Raw genomic sequence first — 18,900 nt, 5'->3', positions numbered from 1 at the left:
TTCTGTGTTTACCAGATTGGCTTTATTGATGCAAAAATAGACTTTTATGGATCTGAGACCTCTGACATGTGTCAAAATAGTTGCAAAGTCATATGTATTAGCATATTACCCACGAATAAATTTACCCATGTCATTCTTCTATAGCTTCTACAGGGATCCAAGACACTTACCTTGTTTAAATAATTTTTTTTTGTTAACACAAATAAACTGAAACATGATCGGCTAGCATGTAGCCAACTGAAACATGATAGTTTCAATTAATTTATTTTCTATTCTAACATTGTTTTGCTATACATTTATGAAAAATTTAGCAAATCACTTCAGTTTGATTGAATCTTTTTGGTCATTCCCATTGAAAGCAAGAATCCAAGATTCACTCTCATCTCTGACTTTTCCCCTTGTGCTTCTCTTCACACTCACGTTTCTCTACATGGGTGGTGGTGGTGGTGGTGGTAGAGGTGATTTAGTTACTAAGTCGTGTTCAACTCTTCATGGACTGTGGCCCCGCCCTGCTCCTCTGTCCATTGGATTTCCCAGGTAAGAATACTAGAATGGGTTGCCATTTCTTTCACCAGGGAATCTTCCTGACCAGGGATCAAACCCAGGTCTCCTGCATTGTAGGCAGATTCTTTAAGGGCTGAGCCACCAGGGAAACCCTTCTTAGTCTATTGGAAGGGATGCTCGCTGTGAGTCCCCAAGAGTAATGGACTGTGTTTTCAGGAAATAACTGAGTCATTCTGCGCTGCCTTCAGCAAGTCTGCACCACAGCCTGTCTCACAGAGGCTGCACTGTTAATTCTCTAACCACCTTCATGGTTGTCCTCGTGAACTTTGACTTCACACGTATCTGAATTTGAATTATACCTGTCAACTACTTGCGGAGTGACTCGGAACATTAAGCTTCAATGTCCCCATGCAACATACGGAATCAATAATGAGAATCTAGCTTACACAGCCAATCTGTCTTGAAGTTTTAGAGGCAGGAGCCTGGGCTCCAATCCTATTTTCATCACGTCTTAGCTCTCCAGCTCTCTGTGCTTTAGCTCCCTCAACTGTAAGAGAAAGACGACAGTGACAGCAACTGCATGAAACTTTGTGAGTGTACTTTTGTGTGACAAGTAAATAAACTATATGTAAAGTGTTTAGAATATGGCATTTCACATCACAATCATTATATAAATGATAACTATTATTTAAAAAATCTGGTGACATAGTTCTAATTATTAGCTAAGGACAAGCGAGAGCAGTGGGGTCGTTTCTGTTGTTGTTTAGTCGTTAAGCCGTGTCTGACTCTTTGTGACCCCACAGACTGTAGCCCATCAGGCCTCTCTGTCCATGAGATTCTCCAGGCAAGGACACTGGAGTGGGTTCCCATTTCCTTCTCTAGAAGGTCTTCCCAGATCAGGGATTGAACCCACATCTCCTGCTTTGGCAAATGGATTCTTTCTTTACTGCTGAGTAGAGAGCAGTGGAGTAATTGAAACTAATCTTCACCCTTTACCTATTATGTGCCAGTCTATCTAAAGTGAGACAGCGAAAAAGTATAGACAGATAGTTTTCCTAATTTAACCTAGCAGAGAAACCATGTGAAATACCATTGTCATTATTATAGTAAAATTTTAAATATATATAATGTTATATGTAATAATATACATATAGTATATGTATTAAGTACAGCAGATTCTCTCTCTATATATATATATATTATACACACACACACACATAATTTTGCAAGGTCATACAGTCCAGGTGGCTAATATGAGATTCTAACCAAATGCTTATTAACTCTAAATTTAGGTCTTATCATTTCTGAACACTCTGATTACCTTGAAAACAGGCAAAATAAGAATAAATTAACTACTATTTTAACAAGGTACTGCATCTCATTCACACTCTTTGAGGTAATAACATAAGACAGCATCCTAACCCTTCTAATTCTCTTAGACTTTTCTGTGCCTATGGTATAGCATACTTTTAGTGATTAGATGATATTACAACAATGAAGTTCTTAGCCCTGTAGCTGTCTCAGTAATTTTATATAAGTGAGAGAATGACCCCAACCATTTGTTCTAGCCAACTGTGGCACTAGCAGCAAAGCTCATTGGAGGTTTCACTTGCTTGTTTAATAGATTTCCAAGTCATCTTTCAAGGTTACAATAAAAAGTCTTATATTTCAAAGTCATGTTCAAATTCTCCTTGCTTCCAGAAAATCTCTGAGATTACAGAAACAGAAATTGACAAAATTCCTAGACTCAATTATCCTGAATTATATTAGGATAAAAATTAAACATAGCTATTTTTGTCTGCTCACATATATAAATAGTGAGGAGGCTATATAGAGTGATTTTTAAAGATGAGAAGTTAACTTAATACTAAGTTTTTGCCCACTTTACTCAGTCATCTAATATTTATGCTGTGCTTACTAGAAGCCAAGAATGATAAAGAATGCCAAAGAGAAAAGCAGTTAATCACTTTAATCTCCTTGACTTAGTATCTTGACAGGATTTAAGGAATTGCTTTAAACTTGTCCCTGTCTAAAACATGCTCTCAGCTGATGATTACTGACATTTGCTTTCATTTCACTAATATTATTTTTGCTTTTATTATTTTTTTTAATAGCTGAAGTAGATCTCATTGCATCAATCTAATTACAGTCAAGAGTGCAACACACTACTATCTATTAAATACTGGACAGAAGGAGTACATTGTTCTAGAATTATCATTGCAAGATGTACTCAAGTTAACATACTTTTAATAACAGATATATTTTTCCTTTTATCATCATTTCATTTATTACTTCATTATTCATTTAATCCTCTGTACTAGCTATAGGTCTATACTTGAGAATTAAAAAAAAGTAAGAAATATGAGATGTTATCTGCACATGTCTGTCCAGTGGAAGAACTAGCTATTAATCAAACAAATAAAATAAAACTATCAACCATGAGATAAAGCTACTAAATTCTGAAATATGTTTCTCATAATTTATATTTGGAAGGAGATTTAAATGGCAACCCATTCCAGTATTCTTGCCTGGAGAATCCCATGGACAAAGGAGTCTGGCGGGCTACAGTTCACGGGGTCGCAAAGAGTCGGACACGACTGAGAGACTTCACTTTCACTTTGGTCTGGGACTCTTGACTTGATTGCTTGTTTTTTTGTTGAAACAATAAAATAACTTTATAACTATATCTATTCTTTTTCTGTATCAACATAGCATCTTAGGATGTTAGAATTCTCATAAGAAGAAAACAGCACAGAATATGGACTTTTTAGATGGAACCTATACCTTGGTAACAGAATTTATTGTTAGGGTTTCCAACTCGTCCTGAACTGCAGATTGTCCTGTTTCTCCTGTTTCTGACTTTGTACTCTATGATTTTAATGGGGAACATTGGATTGATGATGTTAATTAGGGTTGATCCGCACCTTCAAACCCCCACGTATTTTTTCCTTAGTAACCTATCGTTTGTAGACCTTTGCTATTCTTCAGTCATTGTTGCCAATATGCTTGTCAACCTCCTCTCTCAGAACAAGTCAATTTCCTATCACAGCTGTGCCCTGCAGTTCTATTTCTTCTGTACTTTCGCAGATACCGAATCCTTTATCTTGGCTGCCATGGCGTATGACCACTATGTCGCCATCTGTAACCATTTACTGTACACAGCTGTGATGTCTCAGGGCATCTGCATATGGTTGATCGTCTTGTCATACTTTGGAGGCAATATGAGTTCCCTGGTGCACACATCCTTTGCATTTATTCTGAAATACTGCGATAAAATGTCATTAGTCACTTTTTCCCTCCCTTGCTTAAGTTATCTTGCACAGACACGTCACTTAATGAGTGGCTTCTCTCCACGTACGGCAGCTCAGTGGAAATTATGTGCTTCATTGTCATCATCATCTCCTACTTTTACATTCTCCTCTCAGTCTTAAAGATCCATTCTTCCAGCGGGAGGAAGACCTTCTCTACGCGTGCTTCTCACCTGACATGTGGCCATCTACCAGGGAACTCTGCTCTTCATTTACTCATGACCCAGCTACCTGTATTCTCCCAACACTGATAAAATCATCTCAGTGTTCTACACCATCATCATCCCAGTGCTGAATCCCTTGATTTATAGTTTGAGAAACAAAGACGTAAAAGACGCTGCTAAAAGGGCCTTAAAACCAAAGCTAAATCCCTCCTGAGATATAAGGTTCCAGGATTCATCTAAATCCCTGATTCCAAACTCCAGCTGTGTGTATGCTCAGTCGTGTCCAGCTCTTTGTGACCCCGTGGACTATAGCCCACCAGGTTCTTTTGTCCTTGGAGTTATCCAGACAAGAATACTGGAGTGGGTTGCCATTTCCTCTTCCAGGGAATCTTCCTCACCCAGGGATGGAACCTGTATCTCTTGCTTATCCTGCACTGACAGGCGGATTCTTTACCCCTGCAATGCCTGGGACAAACTGTAGCTAAGAACCTGCAGCAACCTTGCCAGCACATACACAATTTCTCACACAAGCATTTTATCAAACACTTGTTTTCACAGAGCCAAACACATTTAATAGCCTCCAGATAAAGGAAACATTTAAAAGTTTCAAAATTGCTGCAAACTAATAGTTGGATAACTTTCCAACTATTCAGTTCAGTCACTCAGTGGTGTCTGACTCTTTGCAACCCCATGGACTGCAGCACGCCAGGCTTCCCTATCCATCACCAACTCCCGGAGCTTGTTCAAACTCATGTCCATCGAGTTGATGATGCCATCCAACCATCTCATCCTCTGTCGTCTCCTTCTCCTCCTGCCTTCAGTCTTTCCAGCTATGGGGTCTTTTCCAGTGAGTCAGTTCTTCATATCAGGTGACCAAAGTATTGGAACTTCAGCTTGGGCATCAGTCCTTCCAATGAATATTCCTTTGTTATTGACTGGTTTGATCTTCTTACAGGCCAAGGGATTCTCAAGAGTCTTCTCCAACATGACGGTTCAAAAGCATCAATTCTTTGGTGCTCAGCTTTCTTTATGGTCCATCTTTCACATCCATACATGACTACTGGAAAAACTATAGCTTTGACTCGACAGACCTTTGTTGCTAAAGTAATGTCTCTGCTTTTTAATATGCTGTCTAGGTTTGTCATACCTGTTCTCCCATGGAGCAAGCATCTTTTAATTTCATGGCTGCAGTTATCATCTGCAGTGATTTTGGAGCCCAAGAAAATAAAGTCCGTCAATTCCAACCATTAGGAGCTGGGAGTTAATGATAGAACAGATTGTAATAGGTTTTCTTAAAAGATATAGTAAGAACCTCAGAGACTGTGTCTGTGTGTGTTTTCATGTGTAGGATATCTCATTAACAAGATTGCATTTACAAAATTACTGGATTAGGGAGGAAGCCATATTCCTTTGGTTTCTGTGCTATCTCTTGTACCCAACTAGTCAATTGCACTTTGATCAAGTTACTTATTTTTTCTGTCTCAATTGTCTGACCTGTAAAATGAGGAGAGTATAGTACCTACATCAATGACTGTTGCATGTTTGACTAAATGCTGACAATCATGCCTGAATCATTTTAAACACTAGATAGATCTTAAATACATATTTTTCTTTAATAAATTAAAATACATAAAGTGCAACAAGATGGTGTGAAGCAGGGGTGCTAGGAAAGCAATCAGAACAGAATCAAATACCTTTTCTTAAATGCTGTCCAATAACAAGTCAAGAACCTTCTATACCCAATCTAATCCAAATTAATTTGAAAACTTGTTCTAAGTGGCATCTTGTAGACTAAAGGTTAATTGCAAGCAGAGTATTTGTTTTCCTCCCTATCTTTTATTTTTATGTGTGAAAGTATTACTGAAAGTATGGAACATCCTTCTGTGGTATCTCAGAAATACAATGAGCTCCTGAGCATATAACCTGTGTCTTCAATGGCCGGTCAACTGACGTGACATTGGGAAGCACCACAGAGAACGGTCACTTGAAGCCTGGACATAAAAGGACATATATGATTTCAAAATATATTTCTATAACTTATATTTTTGCTGTTTGTTATTATTTTAATCATTATTATTTATTATATCATTATTTAATTGCCATTTATATATCTGTTGGTGAGGTATCTGTTCAAATCATGTCCCTATTTTTAATTGGGTTGTGTTTTTATTATTTATAAACATTTTTGTAAGTCTAGCTACAAATTCTTTGTTGCAAAAATGTTTTACAAATATTTTATTCATTCCATCTATAATTCTAGCATCTATATTACATAATAATACATAACATTACATAATAATACAAAACATTAAAAATGATTTCATAAAATTATGTAACAAGAATAATTAATAATCAACAAAACATTTTTTCCCCTCTGCTTATATTCTGTTCATACTGCTTCAGTTTTTGCTTGCTATATAAACACTATCTCAAAATGGCACAGGTTAAGTAACTGGGCTGAATTATGTTATTCTTCATGTTGACCATGGTCAGATTGTATCGACCCATACAGGATCCCATGGACAGAGGAGCCTGGTGGGCTACAGTCCAGGGGGTCTCAAAACAACAACAACCAAGTATAAACATTAGTTTGAAGGTTCTTGTTGTTTTATTTCAAAAGTAGTTATTTCAAAAGTATCTTACAAATAACAACCTGTGAAAAACTGAACTTCCTGTGAACAATATATCATATTCTTTAGGTCTAAAAAATATACACGTCATTCATATTCCAATTTTCACATATTATCCAAGACACACACACACACAAACACGTGACACACATATAAATGCATGAAAACACAATGGAGATGAGTCTATATATTTCAGAAACAATTGAAAGTGAAAGTCACTCAGTCGTGTCTGACTCTTTGTGACCCCATGAACTATATAGTCCATGGAATTCTCCAGGCTAGAATACTGGAGTGGGTAGCTATTTCCTTCTCCAAGAGCTCATTCCTAACCCAGGGATCAAACCCAGGTCTCCCTCATTGCAGGCAGATTCTTTTTTTTTTTAATTTAATTTTATTTTTAAACTTTACATAATTGTATTAGTTTTGCCAAATATCGAAATGAATCCGCCACAGGTATACATGTGTTCCCCATCCTGAACCCTCCTCCCTCCTCCCTCCCCATACCATCCCTCTGGGTCATCCCAGTGCACTAGCCCCAAGCATCCAGTATTGTGCATCGAACCTGGACTGGCAACTCGTTTCTTACATGATATTTTACATGTTTCAATGTCATTCTCCCAAATCTTCCCACCCTCTCCCTCTCCCACAGAGTCCATAAGACTGTTCTATTCTTTACCAGCTGAGCTACGAGGGAAGCCTACAGCATTTATTATCACTCATCTCATTTCCATTTTATAAAGAAAAAGTCTTTTTTATATTTCACTGGAGTGGGTAGCTGTTCTTTTCTCCAGGAGATCTTCCCAACCCAGGGATTGAACCCAGGTCTCCCACATTGCAGGTAGATTCTCTACCATCTGAGCCACCAGGGAAGTGCAAGAATATTGGAGTGGGTAGCCTATCCATTCTCCAGGGATCTTTCTGGCACAGGAATTGAACCAGGGTCTTCTGTATTGCAGGCCGATTCTTTACCAGCTGAGCTACAGGGTAGCTCAAGAGATAAAAATATATGTGTTAAATAAGTTTGTAGAAATGTTTCCCTTCAGTGAGTAAAGAGACTCTTTCTTTGGCACCAGATTATTCCCACAAAAAGGTAATTAAATTATGACAAAACAAAAATACACATCTAGAGAACTGCTCATTAATACTTGCTTAATGTCTCACCAAATACTGAACATAACACAAACCCAAACCAGAAACATAATTATTGTATTATGATCAATCCATGATATGCTCATTATTTCTGGAACTGATACAGATACTCTTAAAACAATCATGGTTTTGAGAAATATTAGAATTGTTATCTTGGTTTGTATCCACATGAATATTCACAGAAAATGCTTAGTCCTGAAGCTTACAGCCAGGTATCTCTAACATTAGAGTCTCACCCACATTATTTTGAAGAGGAGAAGACAGGTAAATTCATCAAATGTATTCTTTGAAGTAAAGAAAGGAAGGCTCAGAGACAAGCTTGTAGAAAGTAACATGCCTCACAAATTACATTTAGATTTGGTTCAGTTTCCCAACATTCTATACCAGGTACTTGTTTTATTGAGTAATAACAGTTATGCCTTTTTCAAGAGTGCGTGCATGAATGTATAATTTTCTGAATATGAAGACAATTGCAGATAGAATTGTGTTCTATCTTATGATATACTGCAGATGTGCATAAGTGTTATACATCCATGTGTCCTTTTCTTGATCATTTTATGAAAGCTTAGATAAGAACAAAGAAAAATGGGTGGAGGGAATTGCTCCTCCTTGACTGGATTCATTTTCTTGGGAATTACTGATAACACTGAGGACAAAGCGACCATACTTACCATGGTTCTAATTGTTTATCTCATTGGCCATTTGGCAAATCTTTAGATGATATTCCTGATTAAGATGGATCCCCAGCTGCACACATCCATGTACTTTTTCCCCCGTCGCCTCTCCTTCTGTGTCCTCTGCCATTCCACTGCAATTCACCCCAAGATGATCATGGACCTATTTGCCAAGAACAAATCAATCCCCTTCTATGGCTGTGTTCTGCAATTCTTGGTCTTCTGTATCTTGGCAGATTCTGAGTGTCTCCTGCTGGCAGTGATGGCCTATGACCAGTACAAGGCCGTCAGCAGCCCCTTGCTCTGTGTGGTCAGCGTGTCTAGCCGGATGTGCCCCCTGCTCGTGGCTGGGGTTTATCTGGTGGGAATGGCACATACTCCGATACAAACGGCATTAGCATTCCACTTATGTGTCTGTGGGTCAAATGAGATTAACCATTTCTTCTGTGATTTACCTCCACTTTTCCTCCTCTCCCGCTCTGATATACAGGTAAATGAATTGGCGTTATTCACTATTTTTGGTTTTATTGAACTGAGTACCATTTCAGGAGTCCTTTTCTCTTATTATATCATCCTATCAATCTTGAAGAGCCACTCTTCTGAGGGGAAGTTCAAAGCTTTCTTCACCCGCACCTCTCATTTAAATGTTGTGACAATTTTCTAGGGAACTGTACTTCTCTTGTATTTCAGGCCAAATACTTCCTACTCTCCACATCAAGACAAAATGACCTAATTGTTCTACACCCTTGTGATTCCCATGTTAAATCCTCTATTATATAGCCTACAGAACAAAGATGTGAAACAGGCCCTGAAAAACTGGAAAATGAAAGGTGGTTTTAAAGGGTGTACTATAAACATAGAGACACACATACATATGTCTGTTGTTTTTGTAAAATTATATTCATGATCCAAGGGAAATGAAATTGTTTCAAATACTTTAAAGGAATGAATAACTATTTTTAATACAGTATAATCTTTAAAAACACTACCGTTCCAAAACACAGCTTTCATTGTGTATAACAACTAATATATAGCACTTCCTTTTTGCCAAATACTTCCAGAATTTTGCAGTTTTGTCAAATATTATGATTAATTCTTTCATTCAAGTATTATTTCAATTACACTAAGATTTATTGTATATTTACTGAGAGAACTTTGAGCATTTAGGTCCTTTATATTCTATGATACACACTGCATTTTCTATATTAATAACTATAAGCTAGAGCTAATAGCAAGTATTAATTAACTACACAGTCAGATAATTCCTAAGAAGCCTCAAAATCACTCTGAAATAAAAATTGAGGACTATAAATCCAGCAGAAGCAAGACTATCAAAAGAGAAAAGGCAGTCTCTTCAATAAGTGGTGCTGGGAAAATTGTACAGCCCGTGTAAATGAATGAAATTAGAATATTCTCTAACACTGTACACAAAAATAAGTGCAAAATGGATTAAAGACATAAATATAAGATGAGGTATTACAAAACTCTTAGAGGAAAACATAGGCATAACAGTCTTTGACATTCATTGCAGCAATATAGTTTTTTGTATCCACCTCCTAAGGCAACAGAAATAAAAACAAAAATAAACCAATGGACCTATTTAAACTAAAAACTATAGGATACCATAAACACAATGAAAGGACAACCCATAGAATGGGAGACAATATTTGTAAACAATGTGAGCAACTAGGGATTAATTTCAAAATTTACAAACAGCTAATGCAGCTCAGTATACAAAACAAACAATCCAAACAAAACCATGCACAGAAGATCTGAATAGACATTTCTCCAAACAAAACATACAGGTGGTCAAGAGGCACATGAAAAGATTATCAACACGCGAATCATTAAAGAAACGCAAATTAAAACCACAAAGAGATATTATCTCACACTGGTTAAAATGGCCATAATCAAAAAGCCTACAAACAATAAGTGCTGGGGAGGGTGTCACTTCATTTCAGTTCAGTCACTCAGTCGCGTCCAACTCTTTGTGACCCCATGGACTGCAGCACGCCCGGCCTCTGTGTCCATCACCAACTCCCGGAGCTTACTCAAACTCATGTCCATTGAGTCAGTGATGCCATCCAACCATCTCGTCCTCTGTCATCCCCTTCTCCTGCCTTCAATCTTTCCCAGCATGAGGGTCTTTTCAAATGAGTCAGCTCTTCGCATCAGGTGGCCAAAGTATTGGAGTTTCAGCCTCAACATCAGTCCTTCCAATGAATATTCAAGACTGATCTCCTTTAGGATGGACTGGTTGGATCTCCTTGCAGTCCAAGGGACTCTCAAGAGTCTTCTCCAACACCACAGTTCAAAAGCCTCAATTCTTCGGTGCCCAGCTTTCTTTCTAGTCCAACTCTCACATGCATACATGACCACTGGTAAAACCATAGCCTTGACTAGATGGACCTTTGTTGGCAGAGTAATGTCTCTGCTTTTTAATATGTTGTCTAGGTTGGTCATTGTGGAGAAGGCAATGGCACCCCACTCCAGTACTCTTGCCTGGAAAATCCCATGGACGGAGGAGCCTGGTGGGCTGCCGTCTAGGGGGTCGCACAGAGTCGGACATGACTGAAGCGACTTAGTAGCAGCAGCAGCAGGTTGGTCATAAGTTTTCTTCCAAGGAGTAAGCGTCTTTTAATTTCATGGCTGCAGTTACCATCTGCAGTGATTTTGAAGCCTAAAAAAATAAAGTCAGCCACTGTTTCCACTGTTTTTCCATCTATTTGCCATGAAGTGATGGGATTGGATGCCATAATCTTTGTTTCCTGAATGTTGATCTTTAAGCCAACTTTTTCACTCTCCTCTTTCACTTTCACCAAGAGGCTTTTTAGTTCTTCTTTACTTTCTGTCATAAAGGTGGTGTCATCTGCATATCTGAGGTTATATTATTTTTCCTGGCAATCTTGATTCCAGCCTGTGCTTCATCCATCCCAGCATTTCGCATGATGTACTCTGCATGTACATTAAATAAGCAGAGTGATAATAAACAGCCTTGACATACTCCTTTTCCTATTTGGAACCAGTCTGTTGTTCCATGTCCAGTTGCTTCCTGACCTGCATACAGATTTGTCAAGAGGCAGGTCAGGAGAGGGTGTGGAGAATAGAAAAACCTCCTACACTGTTGTGGGAATGTAAATTGGTACAGCCACTATGGAGAACAATATGAAGGTCCCTTAAAAACTTAAAAATGGAGCTAGCACATGATCCAGCCATCCCAATCCAGGGCATATATTCAGAGAAAACTGTAGTTTGAAAGGATATGTGTACCCCAATGTTCATTACAGTGCTGTTTACAATAGCGAAGACATAGAAGTAACCTAAATGTCTGTTAACAGATGAATGGATAAAGACGATCCAGAACATATTTATAATGGAGGATTTGTTGCCATTCAGTCACTTAGTCATGTCCAACCCTTTGCGAGCCCATGGACTGCAGCATGCCAGGCCTCCCTGTCCTTCATTATCTCCCAGAGCTTGCTCAAACTCATGTCCATTGGGTCGCCATCCAACCATCTCATCCTCTGTCATCCACTTCTCATCCTGCATTCAACCTTTCCCAGCATCAGGGTCTTTTCTAAAGAGTCAGTTCTTTGCATCAGGTGGCCAAAGTATTGGAGTTTCAGCTCCAGCTTCAGTCTTTCCAATGAATATTCAGGACTGATTTCTTTTAGGATGGACTGCTTTGCTCTTATTGCAGTCCAAGGGACTTCATACCCAAAGTTTGCTCTAAGATCTTTGTATCTGGTATGATTGGGCTACTTCCAAAGATACCAGAACTATGATTCATTGGAAAATGAGTGTCCAATGATTGTGATTGTCATTGGAAAAGACCCTGATGCTGGGAATGATTGAAAGCCAGAGGAGGAGGGGATGACAGAGAATGAGATGGTTGGATGGCATCACCAAGTCAGTTCAGTTCAGATGCTTAGTCATGTCTGGCTCTTTGCAACCTCATGGACTTCAGGATGCCAGGCTTCCCTGCCCATCACCAACTCCCAGAGCTTACTCAAACTCATGTCCATTGAGTATATGACAACATCTGGTCCCATCACTTCATGGCAAATAGATGGGAAATCAATGGAAACAGTCACAGACTTTATTTTCTTGGGCACCAAAGTGACTGACTCCATGGACATGAGTTTGAGCAAGCTCCTGGAGTTGGTGATGGACAGGGAAGCCTGGCATGCTGCAGTCCATGGGGTAGCATAGAGTCAGACATGATTGAGTGACTGAACTGACTCACTGAAAGAGTTCCGTTGCTGTCTAGAAGGGAGAATTTGGGAGGATGTAATATGAGTGAGTCTTCTGTCTCATAGAATGAATGTGGATAGTAGCAAACAAATAAGTTTTTTAAGAAAAATTATGAACTCTGTTTATTTACAAAAATCACTTGTGTAAAAATTTTTAAATGAGTCATCTTTGCATATATGAACTTTATCAGTAGAAAATTCTGGACACAGTTACATTCTTATTTTTGTTCCTCAGCCTCCACTTTAATAGACAGAAATATTACTACTATACTTAGTAGTAAATGAACATTTAGATAGTATTACCTTTTCAAATTCTTGCACTAGAAATTTTAGGAAATGAAAAAAAAAATCATTGACTTTTCCTGAGGTCTTAAATGTAATATAAATATTCTTATATAAATAAAATGTAATTCAGAAAGAAAAAAATGCATTATTTAGGAAACGTGAGGGAGTCATAAAGTCAATGAAATGCCTGTAAGTAATGTGCTAGGATGAGAATAAGACAATGTGTGGTGATGATTGTTACTAATGTTATAACATCATTATTCATAGTAGATAAAAAGTAGAAAAAACCTGATAGTCACTTAACTGAAGAGGGGATCTACAAAGTGTATTGTATCTTTAAAATGAAATATTATTGTCCCAAAATGATGAAACAAAATACTGATAAGTGGAACAACATGGATGCAACTTGAAAACATTATGTTCAAGGAAAGAAGCCTGACAGGAAAATAAACAAATAAACAAATGAATAAAACCTATGAGAACAAAAAAAGGTACCACGTGATTCTGTTTGTATGAGACATCCGTAATAGGAAGCCGCATAGAATTAGTGGTTGCTATGGGCTAAGGAAGGAGAACTGACGGGCAGCAGGTGGGGGCTTCTTATTGAAGTGATGAAAATATTCTGGATTTAGAGACTGGAGATAATTGAACAATCTTGAAAATATAATTAAAAAACAATAAAAACAAGAACTGCATACTTACATAAGAAAGATCAATTGTATGGTATATGCCTCATATTTCAATAAAAAAAAGAAAATATGGTCAAAGTGTAGCAATATTTTTAAATGTATTGAAGGAGACTCTTTCAAAGACACAATGACCAATCCAAAGGAGCTGAAAATGACGGAGGGAGGATCTTTTTGAGTTTCATTAGGTTTCCTGTATGACTGGACAAGGAGGAGACGGTTTCAGGGTAACTGTGAAGCACACCATACAAACAAATTGCTATTTTCTTCTACCATAGATCAATTTGGCAGCAATAGTGAGGCTTCAAAACTCAGCCTTTGCAAAGTTGTTTCTGAATTCACAGGGGAATACACAGAAGCAGAAACATAATTAATGAAATGTTTGCTAACATCAAAACCCAGGGGCAGTAACTCAGGGATTTAAGTCCCCATATACCTGGTAAAATAAAAGACCATCTACTTATTATCATTTAGCTACCCAAGACCTGCTCACTTCAGGTAGGTTTCCAGGTCCTATCTTCAAGAATATAAGAGGAAATAACTTTTTGAGAAAGAAAAAATGTATTTGTAAGTGAAACATTTATGCCTACTTACTCAATTAAATTAACTCTGCATTTATTTGCCAGAAATGATATTGATTTCTCTGATTGGGAACCATCTTCCTGAACTTGTTAATAACCACAGTATGACTTCTTAATGATTTTATTTTCTTGTTGGCTCACAAAAAATCTTTTACTCCTTTTATCATTGGATAAGTGTATACATGAATTGAAGGTTTGTTTCATTTTGTTTAAAAAATAATACAACCACCACAGTAAAAATAAAAACTTTCAAATTAATTCTCATGTGAAAAAACGTCATATCTATTTAGGCTTAAGGAAGAAGTTCATTAAATGCATTCTATTCTCATATACATCAAAAACATATACAAGTCAAGAGGGAGGTGATATATTTATAATAGTGGCTGAGTTGCTTTGCTGTATGGCAGAAACCAACACAACACTGTAAAGCAATTTTACTCCAATTAAAAATGACACACACACACAGACACATACACGAGAGAGGGTATGTGTCTCTCAGAAGAATTTATTGTCTCTCGTCTCATTCCCATTTTATAATATTACAGCCCATTTAAAATCCAAACAGATGCAAATGTGTTCTATTGTTTTCAATTCCTTTTAGATCTTTTCTTTCACTCATCAAGCGACTTGATTTTTGACAACTATCTCTGCAAAGGGGTAATGAGTATTGTAACAAATCAATAATAAATTACTAGGAATAAAGGTTGATAATAATACTTAAATGTCTCACTATTAAATACAACATAAAACCAGTAACAAAATAGTGATCATTATTATTAGTCAGTGACAGAGTCATTATTTCAGGAATTAATACAAATATTCTTAAGCCAATCATGTAGTGAGAAACATTAAAGCTGTAATCCCATTTTGTTTCCATGTAAATACTTTCAAGTGGAGAGAATCCTTAGCCCTGTCTACAGCTCAGCATCTCTAATACATTAGAGTCTTGTTCATATTATTTTGAAGAGGAAAAGAGAGATCAGTTCAGTTCAGTCACTCAGTCGTGTCCAACTCTTTGCGACCCCATGAATTGCAGCACGCTAGGCATCCCTGTCCATCACCAACTCCCGGAGTTCACTCAGACTCATGTCCATCAAGTTAGTGATGCCATCCAGCCATCTCATCCTCTGTCATCCCCTTCTCCTCCTGCCCCCAATCCCTCCCAGCATCAGAGTCTTTTCCAATGAGTCAACTCTTTGCATCAGGTGGCCAAAGTACTGGAGTTTCAGCTTTAGCATCAGTCCTTCCAAAGAAACCCCAGGGCTGATATCCTTCAGAATGGACTGGTTGGATCTCCTTGCAAGTCCAAGGGACTCTCAAGAGTCTTCTCCAACACCACAATTCAAAAGCATCAATTCTTCAGCGCTCAGACTTCTTCATAGTCCAACTCTCACATCCATACGTGACCACTGGAAAAACCATAGCCTTGACTAGACGGACCTTTGTTGGCAAAGTAATGTCTCTGCTTTTCAAAATGGTATCTAGGTTGGTCATAACTTTCCTTCCAAGGAGAAAGCGTCTTTTAAGTTCATGGCTGCAGTCACCATCTGCAGTGATTCTGGAGCCCAAAAAATAAAGTCTGACACTGTTTCCACTGTTTCCTCATCTATTTCCCATGAAGTGATGGGACCAGATGCCATGATCTTTGTTTTCTGAATGTTGAGCTTTAAGCCAACTTTTTCACTCTCCTCTTTCACTTTCATCAAGAGGCTTTTTAGTTCCTCTTCACTTTCTGCCATAAGGGTGGTGTCATCTGCATATCTGAGGTTATTGATATTTCTCCCAGCAATCTTGATTCCAGCTTGTGTTTCTTCCAGCCCAGCATTTCTCATGATGTACTCTGCATATAAGTTAAATAAGCAGGGTGACAATATACAGCCTTGAGGTACTCCTTTTCCTATTTGGAACCAGTCTAAATTAATTCAAATATATCCATTGAGATAAAAAAAGTCAGAGTCTGACATGACCTTGTAGGAGGTAATATGCCTCATAAATGACATAATAGATTTGGTTCAGTTTCTCAGCAGTCTATTCTAGGCAATTTTTGTTATTGGCTAATAGATACCTGAAGAAGTGTTAGTCACTCAGTCATGCTGGACTCTTTGTGCCCCCAAGAACTGTAGCCCACCATCCTCCTCTGTCCATGGAATTCTTCAGGCAAGAATACTGGAGTGAGTAGCCATTCCCTTCTCCAAGGGATCTTCCTGACTTTGGGATCAAACCTGGGTCTCCCATGTTGCAGGCAGATTCTTTATTGTCTGAACCAACAGAGAAGCCCCAATAGATAGCTTTGCCTCTTTAAAGAGTGGGCACTTGACTGGATGCTTTTCTGAATACAAAAACACAATTATAGAAAGAAATGTATTCTGTCTTATGATATTTTGCAGATGTGCAGAAGTGTTACCTATCCATGTATCTTTGTTATTTATTTTTTAAAATATTTTTCTAAAAGTAAAGACAAGAACAAAGAGGAATGGACAGAGACAATTGCTCCTCCGTGAATGAATTCATTTTCTTGGGAATTACTGAGAAGACTGAGAACAAAGTGACCCTATTTACCTTGTTTCTCCTTGTTTATCTCATCAGTCTTCTGGCAAATCTTGGAATGATAACCCTGATTAGGATGGACCCCCAGCTGCACACACCCATGTACTTTTTCCTCAGCCACCTCTCCTTCTGTGACCTCTGCTATTCCACAGCCACTGGCCCCAAGATGTTGGTGGACCTATTTGCCAAGAACAAGTCAATCTCTTTCTGTGGCTGTGCTCTGCAATTCTTGGTCTTCTGTATCCTGGCACATTCTGAGTGTCTCCTGCTGGCAGCGATGGCCTATGACCCATACAAGGCCGTGAGCAGCCCCTTGCTCTATGTGGTCAGCATGTCCAGCGGGGCGTGCTCCCTGCTCATGGCTGGGGTTTACCTGGTGGGAAATGGCACCATTTGGCAGATACTCTGATACACATGACATTAGCATTCCACTTACACTTTTGTGGGTCAAATGAGATTAACCACTTCTTCTGTGACTTACCTCCACTCTACCTTCTTTCCTGCTCGGATACACAGGTCAATGGATTGACAGTATTTATTGTTTTGGGAGTTATTGAATTGAGCTCAATTTCAGGAGCTCTTATTGTTATATCATCCTTGCAGTCTCAAAGATCCGTTTTGCTGAGGGGAGGTTCAAAGCTTTCTCCACCTGCACCTCCCACCTAACTGCTGTGGCAATTTTCCAGGAACTATGCTTTTTATGTACTTTGGGCCAAGTTCACTCTACTCTTTAGATCAAGACAAAATGACCTCATTGTTTTACACCCTTATGATTCCCATGTCAAATCCTCTGATTTATAGCCTATGGAACAAGGATGTGAAAAATGCCTTAGGAAAACTAAAAATAAAAGGTGGCTTCAAAGATTTATATCACACATATGCACACACATATAGTAATTACTTTTGCAAAATTATATGGTATGACACATGAGAAATATAATTTTATCAAGTTATTTAATAAATGAGTAGCTATACTAAAGTTCAGCCATAGGGAATTGTTGCAGTTTTCAAAACTTGTCATGCTTCATTGTATGTCTTGACCTTATCTACGAAACTTTCTCTGTGCAAAACTTCCTGGCTCTTCAAATTCTATCATTTTTGTGTGTATCCATTCATTCAAACATTATTATTTCAAGTATATTAATATTTATCAAATATTTAATTATTCTTTGTCTGCCTCTAAGTGCTTTACATTTCTTGAAAAACTCATTAGTTTGTGTAAAAATGGACCTTGTAATCTAGATGAATAAAGAAACATTTATTAACTAATCACACATACAATTCATAATAAAGTTTAAGACTTTCATCAATTAAAAAACAGGGTTAAAAATCTGGGAACAAATGTCAAAACATAGTGTGCAGAAGAAAGGTTTTCTTGAATGGAGATATTAATTGTCAGATCCAAAAATAAATTTGGGAAGGAAATGATTCTAGGAAGATAATTTGACACTTACAGAGGTCTTGAGTTGAGCAGCTGTATACCTTTCCAGGGCATTCCCAGTGGCTCAGTGGTAAGCAATCTGCCTGCCAATGCACGAGATGCAGGAGTCTCGGATTCAATCCTTGGGTCAGGTAGAGCCCCTGGAGTAGGAAATGGCAACTTGCTCCAATATTCTTGCTTGGAAAGTTCCATGTACAGAGGAGCCTGGCAGGCTGTGGTCCCTGGGGTCACAAAGAGTTGGATGTGACTGAACACACAGACACACACATACACACAGCTTTTTAGGATTAAGAAATCCAAAACTGAAAGCAATTTAAAGTGCCTTGGTAAATTGCTTAGTTTTCTTTAATAATTAGCTATCAACTCCTCCTCTTCTTAGCTCTGATTAAATGTTCCTTTTTATAGTTCACAGACAACCATTTCCTTTAATCATTCTATTTGATATCATCCTGTTTGTGAAATCATGGCCTACAGTATGAGATTGTGAACAACCTTTGCTCAAGGATTCTGCATTCTGTCTGTTATATCCAAAGCACTTACCTAATGTTTGGGACACAAATGGAGAAAGAGAGAGAGAGAGAACAAAGCAAAGAAAAAGGAAGGAAGAAAAAGAGTAGATAATATTTTTGAGTGTTTATTAGACATCAATAATTAACAAAATAAAATTTAACTGAAGAT

General features: G+C 38.0%; 3 pseudogenes; all 3 read left to right on the top strand.

Annotated features, from left to right (window-relative positions):
- The first annotated feature begins 3,262 nt into the window (after positions 1-3,262).
- On the top strand, positions 3,263-4,282 carry LOC113903927 (annotated as a pseudogene).
- Positions 4,283-8,256: 3,974 nt separating this feature from the next.
- On the top strand, positions 8,257-9,336 carry LOC113904494 (annotated as a pseudogene).
- A 7,371-nt stretch (positions 9,337-16,707) lies between these two features.
- On the top strand, positions 16,708-17,712 carry LOC113904493 (annotated as a pseudogene).
- Positions 17,713-18,900: the final 1,188 nt, after the last annotated feature.

The sequence above is a fragment of the Bos indicus x Bos taurus genome, chromosome 14, assembly GCF_003369695.1.
Source record: "Bos indicus x Bos taurus breed Angus x Brahman F1 hybrid chromosome 14, Bos_hybrid_MaternalHap_v2.0, whole genome shotgun sequence".
Classification (NCBI taxonomy): domain Eukaryota; kingdom Metazoa; phylum Chordata; class Mammalia; order Artiodactyla; family Bovidae; genus Bos; species Bos indicus x Bos taurus.
This window is presented reverse-complemented; position numbering and strand designations above follow the sequence as displayed.